The sequence below is a fragment of the Trichosurus vulpecula genome, chromosome 8, assembly GCF_011100635.1.
Source record: "Trichosurus vulpecula isolate mTriVul1 chromosome 8, mTriVul1.pri, whole genome shotgun sequence".
NCBI lineage: Eukaryota > Metazoa > Chordata > Mammalia > Diprotodontia > Phalangeridae > Trichosurus > Trichosurus vulpecula.
Window position 1 is genome coordinate 12,077,030 of NC_050580.1, and position 11,264 is coordinate 12,088,293.

Here is an 11,264-nt window from a genome sequence, read left to right on the forward strand (position 1 = left end):
TTGGCTCTTTTTCCTGCCACTAGATACTTGAGTCATTAGGTTGGGAATTGGCTGGATATTTTATACAAAACTCACAGGGCATGACCACGTCTCCTTCACCAATATGAGCATGCTTGCAATTGTCCTTGACGATTTCTAAACTGATCAAGGATTTTTCACACCTAACTAAAATGTCTTTTGATTGTTTCACTAGAGGTAGTCTCATCTTGCTAAGTTAATTACTCTTAAGAGGGATTGGATGGTTAATTGATTTATTGAATGTACCCCTACTATTATAAGTATATAGAATGCTCTGGGAGGTCCAATCAATCAAGGTCATTACTACATGCAGCAGATTTGAGAAAGCTTCACCAAGGAGGTGAAATTTGAGAGTTCTTAAAGGATGGCTTGAGGCATTCCATGCACAGTTTGACCAAAGAGAAAGAGGCAGAGAGGAGGGGAGCATATAGGGGATGGTGTGGATCATCCGATTTGTCTGGAGCATGAAGTACATGGAGGAGAGAATATGAGATAAAACTGGAAGGGCAGAGTGGGGCTGGATTGGATGGACTAAGCAGAAAGGAATGCGGATTTCATTTTGATGCCAAAGCCACCATCATAGCCAGGACTGGACCAGAGACTGAGTTGTTGTTGACTCCAGGATTTGTGGGGCAGCTGGCCCTTTTTCCACCCGGAGTAGGAAGCTGAGTAGCACCTAGGTCCCCATGAATGCCTTAGTGTCCCACCTGGCCTCCGGGAAATATGCCTCCATTCTTCTGGGGGATTATTCCAACATTACACCCAGCTTAGAAGTGAGAGTAGAAGGATACTTTATGACCATTAGGGCTTTTCCCACCCATTCACTAATTGACCCTTTCAGGTTTTCTCAAATCATTAGGGAATCTTTCCCCTAGTCCTCAGCTCTAGAGAAAGTGCAGGATATCTCTAGCTACTTCTTCCTAAAACAGAGGTTTAACTCCAAACATGGACCAGGACAAGGATCAGGTTTAGCCCAGAGCTCTGCCAGTCAGTCAGAGAGCTCACTGTGGATCCAGCAGTTTCTTCACCACAGTGATTTTCCTGTTTGAAGGAAAAACTAATGAAAGACTTTTTCTTCAGACGATCTCAGTTCCCAGAGACCCACACCTGCAGAGCCGGAAAGCACCTTACCCATCATCTGGTCCCTTCCTCTTGTTTTACAAAGGAGGAAACTGAGTTCATTTTCCAAAGTCACCTAGGTTTGACAGAGTCTGGGACTTAAAATCAGCTCATCTGATTCCCAGGTCAGTGTCCTAACCACTGAACCAAACTGTTTTTCAATTTACATTTACAGTTTGAGCAATTTCTCTGTTAGGAATAAATCAGTGCTAGAGTAAACCACAGGGTTCTGGGGGCTTTCTTTCTTAAGACAATCCGCCCATGGAGGAAACCATGAGGATGAACCCCAAATGTCTGCTTCTTGTCTAGGAGTCTGTGAGTGTGCCTCGGACCACTGGTTCAGGGGCCCAGGAGCACAGATTTTAGACTGGAAAGGCCCTGAGAGCTCACCTGATTCAACCTCCTCATTCTGCAGAGAGAGAAGTAGTAGAGGCCCAGGCATGGGGAGGGACATGCCCAGGATTGCACAGACAGTGCGTGGCACACTGGGAGAGCAGGAATTTGGAGTGAGAGCATCTGGGTTCAAATCCTTGCTCTGTTACTCATTACCTATCTGACTTTTGGAAAGGAAAGGGAAGGGAACAAGTATTCATTAAACACCTACTATGTGCCAGGCACTGTGCCAAGCACTTAGAAAATATCATCTCATTTTATCCTCTCAACAACCCTGGGAAGGAGGTGCAATTATTAGTCCCCTTTTACAGTTGAAGAAACTGAGGCAGACAGTGCTTAAATGACTTACCCAGGGTCCTAGGACCTAGCCAGATTTGAACTCACCTTCCTCTGCTTTATCCACTGTGCCACCTAGGCTTTAACCCTCTTGGAGCTTCATATTTTTTCAGTTGTAAAATGAGGGCATTTGGGTTCATGTCCTCTAAGATCCATTTTGGCTCTAAATCTGATTCTCTGTTTCAACCCAAGTCCTCTGACTTCAATTATGGCAATCTTCCCATTTCTGTAAAAACCCTTTGGTGCAGAGCCTAGTTTTAACGGGAGAAAGAAGACAAAGGCAGGCTCAGAAGTTGGAGGTTTTTTTCACTGACACTCTTTCTTAACCCCACTAAGGGAGCTGAATAAGCAAGCAAATAAAAAAGCATTTATTAAGAACTTACTGTGTTCCACATATTGTCCAAAGCATGGAGAGTTACTAAACAAGCCAAAAATAGGGACCGCCCCCAAGGAAGAAGGGTGACCCACCATGGCAGGCGCGCGCGCGCGCGCACACACACACACACGCACGCACACACGCACACACACACGCGCGCGCACACACACATGCGCGCACACACACGCACGCACACACACACACACGCGCGCACACACAGGCGCGCGCGCACACACACGCACGCACACACTCACACACACACACGCGCACACACACGCACACACGCACACACACACGCGCGCGCGCACACACACACACGCACACACACACGCACACGCACACACACTCGAACACACACACGCACACGCACACGCACACACGCACACGCACACGCGCGCGCGCACACACACGCGCGCGCACACACACACGCACACACACGCACACGCACACACACTCGAACACACACACGCACACACACACACACACGCGCGCACACACACACGCACACGCACGCACACACACACACGCACGCACACACACACACATGCGCACACACACACGCACACACGCACACACACGCACACACACACACACGCGCGCACACACGCGCACACACACACACACACGCGCACACGCACACACACGCACACAGATGGATTTGCCACAATCACTCCCCCATTTTCCTGGAATGTGTTCCCATCTTAGCCAATCAAGTTGGCATTTCACGATAACAGCTACGAGCCTCTGAGCTGCTGGGCCCTGCAGACTCCTCCCGCATTCTCCCAATACCCCAGAAACAACCCAAACCTCAAAGCCCCAAAGCCCTGTAGTGTTTTCCTTGTCAGGCCCCTCCGTGAGATCACCGAGAGACTGCTTGACATTGTTGAAATTGCTTTCCTTAAAGGGGGCTTGGAGCTATCTCCAAAGTGTCTAAGAAAACTACTGAAGGATGCTGTGAAGTTGGCATGACTCCTTCGCGGCTTCTCCTCTGCCAAATTCCTGCTCTGAGCGGCCTGACATCGAGTGAAATGCCATAGATTGATGTGTCCAGGCACATTCCTTGGAACAGAGAATCACCCCTGTAAGGACCTGGGCGCCACCCCTTCCATTCAGTTCCCCTTTAAAATGGGATCATGTTTTCAGAGGTTATCGATTTGGTTGCTGTGAGGATCAGAGGAGAGAATGGTGGCAAAATTTTTTGTAAACCTTGAAGTTCCTTACAAATTCTATCTATTAAAGCTGGAAAGGATCTTAGAGAAAGTTTAGTCCAATCTCTTATTTTACAGGGAAGGAAACTGAGGCAAGCAGCCAGCATTCAAGTCCAGGACCTGTGACTACCATTTTATCACTCTTCTCATTGTACCCTTCTGCCTCCTTACTTGTCTCATAGTGAGCTAAGCATTTCCACCAGGGATGTTTGCACAGACAAAGAATGTCAGAACCAGAAGAGACCTTGAAGATCACCTGGACTAAAACCCAAGTCCCCCAATTCCCAGGCAAGGCCCACCCCGCCAAGATAGAGAGGAATCCACCACCAAGCACTAATTGGCTCAGTATGGTGGTTGGAGACCTCACCCTAGCTTTCGGCAACTGTCTAACACATGTCCCTAAGACTCAGATCTGAAGACTAGGGTAGAAATCTTGTTGGCAGTGGTGTTTGTCCTTCATTCTTAGAGGACCATGGCATTAGGCAGGTGATGCCATGACTTTGCAAGTGGAGGGCTGTGCAAAATCACCAGCCTCACTTTCTCCTGTGGAGCCATCTGGGTCCAGTGGCAAGATATTGAGCAGGACAACTGGGCATAGTCCCAGATACAGTGGGAGACTTTGGTCTTTTTAAGCTAAGGCCTTTCCCAGGTCTCAGTTTGACTGAGGTAGCATTTATTCAGTGATTAGGGCTAGGTAAGTAATGAGGCAAAGAATGGCCTCTATCATCTAGTAAAACAAAACAAAACAAAAAACATCAATCTGGGAGGGGAAGACCTGCAGAGTTTCTGACCAAAACAGAAACAGTTGCTATTTCCATTCACTTTGAGCAATCAGGACCCAAATAACGATCCTGTGAGCTTGGGCTAGGACCTATCATTGGCTGATCAATGAGAGCCCGAGTGATTTCAGTTTAAAGCTTGGTCCTTAAGAAATAAATTGAGCCCATAAACTCCAAGGAATCTTATGAGGTTTCAGGGATCAAAATTTATATTCCTTTGGGCAGAGCACCTGCAGGTAAGTGTATGATACCCTCTGTGGACAGAAGAGAGGAAAGGAGAGGAAGAAGGAAGGAGCTGTGTGGCCCAAATGGAACTGACCAGTTGGGTACCCAGTGGGGCAGTTCATCCTACTCACAGGTTGTTATTCGGCCTTCATTCTCCAAGAGGCCCATGACATCAGATAATGATCAAATAGCTCTAGGGTTCATAGTTCCTCAGCTTTTAAACTCCAAGTTTCTCTTTTTTGGCCATATAGATGAGTGAGCGGAGACAATGTGTAGTGGCAATTACTTCTGCCAACTGCAATGCTGTATTCCTGGCCTTTTCATGAGCAAGCATGGTGACTCAAAGCCAGGAGGGGCTTTTCGCCCAATAATCTTAGGTTTGGTTAATGAGGTCACCCAAAGTCCAATGAGACCACACCTTTACACTTTAGCTGATGGTAGCCCCATGGAGCCTGCCCCAAACAGTTACTAGCTGTGTGATCTGAGCCTCAGTTTCACCATCTCCAAAATAGGGATAATAATAGTGCCCACCTCATAGGGTTGTCATGAGGACCAAATGGGATAATATCTGTAATTGTTTTGAAAACCCTAAACCCCCATACAAATGCAGGCCATTTTCTTTTGTTCGGTTGTTGCATTATGTCTGACTTCATGACCCCATTTGGGGTCTTCTTGGCAAAGATGCTGGAGCGGTTTGCATTTCCTTCTCCAGCTCATTTTGCAGATGGGGCAACTGAGGCAAACCAGGCAAAGTGACTTGTCCAGGGTCATACAGCTAGTCAGTGTCTGAGGCCAGACTTGAAATGAGTCAGGTTTTGCTGACTCCGGGCCTGGTGCTCCAGGCACTGTGGTGCCACCTAGCTGCCCAAGCTGTTACTCTCTTACTTCTCACCCTGCTAGAGGCCTCACAATGTCCCAGGGTTGCTGGGACCCACCCCTACATGGCAGTCAGTGCCCCTTTCCTCCCAGCGTCAGACCCCCATCTTACCACTTGCCACAGGCCTAGTCATAGCTTAGGTGTTTTCTGCCCTCAAGGGGCTTCCATCTGAGCTGAAAAGCCACATAAAGAACAATGAATATCCTCAAGCTGAGCAGTGGTGAATTGCTCAGCTTCTGCTCAGCGCTCTGGGAGATCTTCCTTCCTTGGCTTCCTTATGCGATGCTAAGGTTCAGAATCCTGCCTACGATGTCCCTGCACCAGAGCAGAACCATCAATGCTTCTGGCCTACTAATTGCCCAACTGTGTGTATAACTAAGCCTTGGCTTAGAGCCTGAGTGGATAACTGGCAGCTCTCCGGCATACTCCCCAGCATACAAATACCACTCATTCAGTTAACTGCTTTCCTTCGCTGGACAGTCTTGGATGGGGCCAACAAACCATAAATCTCTAGCCAGACAATGCAAGTATTAATGGGCCGCCTAGCCATTTATCTTCAGCTTGTGAAACACTTACATTCTGTCTGGTTACTGTCAGGCATTAAAAACAAAAAAAAAAAGCTTTCTAAGAAAAACTCTACCTGGATAAGTATTTATAGACACAGCATGCTAGAACTGGAAGAAAACTTAGAGCTATCCTGACCAAGTGTCTCAGAATGGAGAGAAGGAACTTGAAACCCAGAGCAGTGAAATCACTGGTCTCAAGTCTCTAGGTCTGCAATAATTTAGGCTATAATTTGTTATCATAGATTTAGTGTGGACAAGGACTTGACAGGTCATTTAAGTCCAACCACTACATTTTGTAGATAAAACTGGGCCATAAGGGAAGTGACTTATCCAAGATCAAATAACAGGTGAGGGATAGAGTCAGAATTTGAATCTGGGTCTTCTCATTTAAAACCCACTATCCTTGGCATCTGTTGTGTGTTGTCCATCTATCTGCTGAACTTCACCCACCATTCCACTGTTTCCTTCTTACTTCTTTCTGCATGGATACACATACAAATAGATACATGTGTATTTGCTATAAATTAGACCAATCTGGGAACTCGATTCTGGTCAACAGCTGGTTACAGCTGGAAAATAAAACCATTTTTGAGGGAGAATTCTACTGGGAACATCCATCTAAAAGGTTGCTGTTGTGGACTTGGTACATGACTTGTCTTGGTCTACACTCCTCCTCCCAACAAACATATTCCCAAGAAAATTCAAGTTGCCCCATCATCCCAGGAGGAAAGCTGTAGGTCAGAGAGTTCACACCTTGGCAATCTTTGAGACCTGGGAGGTTACTCTCTCTCTCTCTGTCTTCAGCTACAAAGTTGGGAATAGGATTCAGAGAGGGAGGAACACAGAATGATTTATTAAAGCAGACCCTTCAGAGAGGGGAGAGTTCAGAGTGACTTATTAAAGCAGACCTTGTAGAAATGGTGTCTATTTTAATGTCCTCCAACAATAACCAGCTGTTTGGGACTCTGACATTTCTTCCACCTCTAGATCCCTGATCCTTTGATCCTATCTGATAGGAAAAGACCATTGTTGATTTCATTAGCTTTCTGGCCATCTTCAGTCACTCCAAGGTAGTATTCTGGTTCCGTGCCTGTCTCTCCCTGACCAGTCAGAGTTTGCCATATCTGGTTTGACCCAGGCCCAGGGCCATCCTCATGTTATTCTATTGAACAGCTTTACCAATCAGCCAAATGACTACCCAGTGAGAATTTATCAAATACCAACCATATGTCAGGCAATGTGATAAGTCCTGGGGATATGAAGAAAGGCAAAAACCACAGTTCAGGGAACTCACAGTCTGATGTAAGAGACAACATACAAAGAGATAGGTATACAAGATAACATGGAGAGTTGAAGAAATAGGTTGCCATGTTGAGAATAGGGGAGGAATGTGAAGGAGGGAGAAGTATAGGCTAGAAAATAATGCCATTCGTATACTAACCCATTCCAGTACCCCTAAGCTCATAATAAAGTAATACTGTTTTAGAGATATCAGAAAGCCAAGTTTCCACTCCCAATTCTATGGTTCAACCTTCAGAAAATATTGAAATGAGAGGTAAGACTTCAGGCCCACAGTGCTCAGCACCACCTTGGACTCATCACTCCATCAACTCCAACAGAGAAAGAGTGAGAGCTGGATTCAGGGCTTTTTTCAGATTATTTTTCCTATGTCCACCCCCCTCCCACTACTCAGCCCCTATGGATGTCAGCAGGAAAATGTTAAGTGGATGTTGCTGACTCTTCTGCCCAACCCCAGCGTCTGCCATTGAACATTTGGCTATGTTGCTGAAAGTTCTCTTTGCCACTATCTCAGATTTAAAATTTCTGGGCTGATGGTGATGTTTGTTTCTCATTTAGATGATTGGGTATTGGGGATGCAAAATGACACTTGGGAGACATGGGACTCTGGTCTCTTTTCTTCCATGATTGTAGAAACTGAGGCCACGGGGCAGGTTCAGTTTTCCCAAGCTGTGGTTTTGCCCCCTATTCTTTGTCTTTGTACTTATTAGTATGGCCATGCCAGATGGCTAAAGTTAAGATTTCTCCCAGGCAAGAGACTGGGATTTTTTTAAAAGGAGATGCTCGCTACATGGAGATCAAAGAGGTGAAGGAAGCTATAATTAAACCAGGAAGGGATGAGCTGGGGTTAGCAAGAAAACAAATGCAGAATTCTGTGCTTTTAGCTTAGAGCTAGGAGGCCTATATGTCAAGCTACTAGTAAGTTAATAAAAGCTGATATTTTTAGATAGGACTAAGGTTTGCCAAGCTCTTTATCAACATTGTCCAAAGGGATAACTCCATCATAAACTTTTCGTCATCCTCCTCCTTTAGAACTTGGACTCTGCCTTTGGGGCCCTGGGAATCTGATAGGTGACCTTTCACCTTTGCTTGCTTGGAACTGGGCTGCATCACTACATGCTGGCTATGTCCAAACCATGCCCCTGCCCATTCTGTCCACCCTTTCTGGGTTGTCTTCCCCCATTAGAATGTAAGCTCTTCAAGGACAGAGACTGTCTTACTTGTGTGTTTTCATTTGTTTGTTCTTTTTACCCATTGGAAAGATGTTGGTGTGTCTTTGGTCATATTTCCAGCCCAAATTCTCTGGTGTTCTAAGGAGTACCTTGAAAGCAGTTGAGCCTAATTTCCAGCCAATTATTTATTTTCTTCTACCAGAGTAACTTATTTCTTTCTTCTTTTATTTATTTAGAACATTAATTTCTTAAAATTTTGAGTTCCAAATTTTCTCACTCTCTCCTGTCCCTCCCTCACCCATTGAGAAGGCAAAAAATATGAAATCAATTATACATGTGAAGTCATGTAAAACATATTTCCCTATTGTTGTTTAGTCATTTCAGTCATATCCAACTCTTCATGACCTCATTTAGGGTTTTCTTGGTGGAGAAACTGGAGTGGTTTGCCACTTCTTTCTCCAGCTCATTTTACAGAGGAGAAAACTGAGGCAAACAGAGTTAAGTGACTTGCCCAGGGTCACACAGCTAGTAAGTGTCTGAAGCTGGATTTGAACTCAGGAAGATGAGTCTTCCAAACTCCAAACCTGGTGCTTTATCCACTATGGTGCCACCTAGCTGCCCTTAAAGATATGTCTATATCTTTCTATAAACACACACACATGCACACACACACACACACACACACACACTTTCCTTCGCACATAGTTGACATTTAATAAATGCTTTTCCCTTTCCCTTTCCCCTTCAAATGTAAAGAATACCACCATAGAATGTAAAAACAAATATTCCTTTCAGCAATCTAAAAGATGGCCCACAGGAAGAGTGCACAAATGAGAGAAAAAAGGATGAACAGAATCTATCATTTTCTGCACAGGGACTGGACCTGTGTATAAAGAACTCCTAGGTGAGTAAACCCCTTTCATCAGTGCAGGTTGGCGCTTTCTCTACAACTTAGGGTCTTGGAGAGTTGTTTAGAGTACTGAGAGATTATCTGCCTTGCTCAGGGTCTCATATGTGGTAGGGACTGGACTGGACAAGAACCAGTCTTCCTGGCTCCAAGGCCAGTTCACTATGCACTTTGTAATTTCAATCGATTAATCAACAAACATTTATTAAGTTCCCACTGCATGCCAGGCACTGTGCTAAGTGCTGGGGATACAAAAAGAAGCAAAATATAGTTCCTGCCCTCAAGAGAGCTTACAGTCTAATTCAAGATCATGTAATACATGATTCTTTGTGCAAAATGAACATACTGGGTTTTATTTTTTGCAAAAAGAAAGAAAATTGACTATTCTAGCTTCTTGCTAAGTTGAACTGGAATCCTCACTAATGTGATAATCTCTGCAGAAAAATAAAAATGAGAAAGTTAATGAAAATATCTTTAGAGAGGAGTGACCCTAAGTTTTGGTAATTTTGTTTATTGTTTAGGACTTTTTTGTGGGTTTTTTAAAAATGGTACTACTTTATGTATTGAGAGTTTGGTAGAGTTTTCCTTTGAGCTTTGGAAACTTTACAATTCAACCTTTCTTCTCATTCTGGACATCCTGCAGCCTGGTTCCTGAAGAAGTCATCAACTCTGTTGTGTTCAACACACATGTGCATGAGATAGCTGCTCTGTTGTAGACATGTTTATTTTTCATATTTAAATGTTTCCCTTTGTTGTGGAGGAATCAGGACAGAGGAATCAGGATGGTTTCTGTTTCTTTCTTCAATTGTTGCAGCCCAGATCATTCACAAAGTCCTGTCTGTAGCTTTGTTTCTCCTCTTATTCATATATGGTGTAAAAGCTGAATGCCATGTAATGAGAAGCTGTGTATTACATTAGACAGGCCTGTGGTTATTTCTTTGAGGAGGCAAAAGAATCTCCTGGTATGTTTCTTCACTGTACTGTTATCGTAAATACACAGTGGCATCAGCTTATATGCATGAATGCATATGGTGCTGAGAATACACAATCACAACAATGGCTCTACATAGAGCTGAATAACATGTGTGCTTGTAAAGTGGTTCAATCCTGCTGCTTCTGGATGCCCCAGACCTTTACTACTGTGGCAATTAAACATGCCTCAAATGACATTTGAGGAGATAATTCAATAGGGAATATGCCTTTGTCTCAACAAGGATTCATTTGAAAGAGATGCGGACTTCGACACTTGACTCTAAAAAGGAATCTGAAAGAAGAGGAGGCTCAAAATGATATGCCAAGTCCAACTATGGCGGGAGAATACCAATGAGGCCAACAGAAGGGCATTTACTTGTAAAAAAAGATTTCTGAGAGCAATTGAACAATGTGGGTCACGTTAAATCTCACTTTAGGAATGAGAAGAGCAATGAAAACCTTTGAAGTGGGCAGTAAGGTGGGGTGGTGCGTAGGACACTGTTTTACCTGTCAGGAAGACCTCAAGTCACATGTTCCCTTAGTCACTTAGTAGCTGTGTGACCCTGGGCAACTTGGATAACGTCTTTGTGCCTCAGTTTCCTCATCTGTAAAATGGAGGTACTAACAGCACCTACCTCACAAAGATAATGTGAGGATCAAATGAGATAATATACATGAAGTGCTTTGTAAACCTTAAGGCATTATGTACATGTCCCCCCCCCCCCCGCCCCCCAATCTCCTTCAGATGAACTTCTACTTAAGTCTATCTCTCTGATTTTGTACTTGTGAAGTTGCTTTTTGAAACCCAATAGTAAAACCTTAAAACTACCAGTATTAAGCTTCATCATATTCCGTGTAGCTCAGTGTCTAGCCTGTCAAGATCTTTCTGAACCCTGACCCTGTTACTGGATGTGTTAGCTGTCCCTCCCAGCTTTGCACCACTTGTAAATTTGATAAAAGACCATCCATTTCTTCATCTAAATCATTGACAAGGATGATAAAATAGCCAAGAGCCAA